The sequence below is a fragment of the Sinocyclocheilus rhinocerous genome, unplaced genomic scaffold, assembly GCF_001515625.1.
Source record: "Sinocyclocheilus rhinocerous isolate Xijiao unplaced genomic scaffold, SAMN03320098_v1.1 scaffold1362, whole genome shotgun sequence".
In the NCBI taxonomy this organism is placed as follows: Eukaryota; Metazoa; Chordata; class Actinopteri; order Cypriniformes; family Cyprinidae; genus Sinocyclocheilus; species Sinocyclocheilus rhinocerous.
This window is the reverse complement of record NW_015623462.1, coordinates 1-975: the sequence shown is the minus strand read 5'-3', so window position 1 is coordinate 975 and position 975 is coordinate 1. Positions and strand designations below refer to the sequence as shown.

The 975-nt window shown below is 37.9% G+C and overlaps 1 long non-coding RNA gene across 2 annotated transcripts in view; it reads left to right on the top strand.

The window, feature by feature from the left end:
* LOC107745298 (uncharacterized) overlaps positions 1–963 on the top strand; it is a 5,639-nt gene extending 4,676 nt beyond the window's left edge. For both annotated transcript variants that reach the window (XR_001640587.1, XR_001640586.1), the window contains exons 4-6: positions 323–456; positions 562–626; positions 713–963. This is a non-coding gene — a long non-coding RNA (uncharacterized LOC107745298). The remainder of the gene's footprint in view (positions 1–322; positions 457–561; positions 627–712) is intronic.
* Positions 964–975: the final 12 nt, after the last annotated feature.

The following is a 975-nucleotide window of genomic DNA, read 5'->3' as shown; positions in this document are numbered from 1 at the left end:
GTGTTAAAAAATGTTAACTCTTATGTTCCTTTCATTTTGTTAAAAATACACACAAAAATCTGCCTATTTCTCTTCATCTTATTCCTTTACTCCCTCACTCACTTACACATTCTTTTATGCTCTGTTGTAAGGTAGAAACTCAGAGTTTGCATGATGGCCTTTTCTCAGACTCTGAATCTGATGTGTACAGATGAACTCAGGAGTCTGCTAGAGTTGCCAGGGAACTTGAGCTTGAAGTATATAATTATAACTGCTTAATTTATATGTTTAAACAACAATAATAATTAAACATGGGGTCAATAAATATTTTCTTGTTTTACAGCTGAAGACCAAAAACGCAAAGAAAATCAGTCACAGCAAGCCGGTCAAACCAGTCCTGATGAATGAGGAATGAACATGGCCTTCTTGTGCACAAACAGAAAAGACAGAGAGCTGAAAAGTTGCACATTTCCATTGGTATGTCTGTATTCAATGCAGTTATGTGTGGTACAGCATTGATGTTGATCTCTCAAAAGACTCAAGTCAGCAGTTATCATTTTTCACATATACATCTTTTTATAGCTGCGAGTATGAGCAAATCAGCTGTGCATCATCTATGGGATTTGGGCAGAAAATGACTGAATATGGTGAGTACTGACACCTGCACCTGTATTCACCAACACCATTTCTCTGGAGTTAATGTTGACTTATTGTTTTGTCTGTTTGTTTGAAGGAGGATGAAGCCAGTTGATGAAGAAATCAATTCAATGGCCACCAAGTGCAGCACTGCTGCCTGAACCCATCAGTTATCTGCTGTGAAGACTGCATTCGCAAACAGCTCTATTACGACAGCTCAGATGTTGTGGCCCATAAAAGTAAACTTCACAACTGAACAACTGCAAGATAGTTGTGGAGGGATTCTTTTGGCCCATACCTCCAACAAGAGTCAACGGTAAGTCCAGAGCAACAATTAGAAATAAAAATACTATATATTGT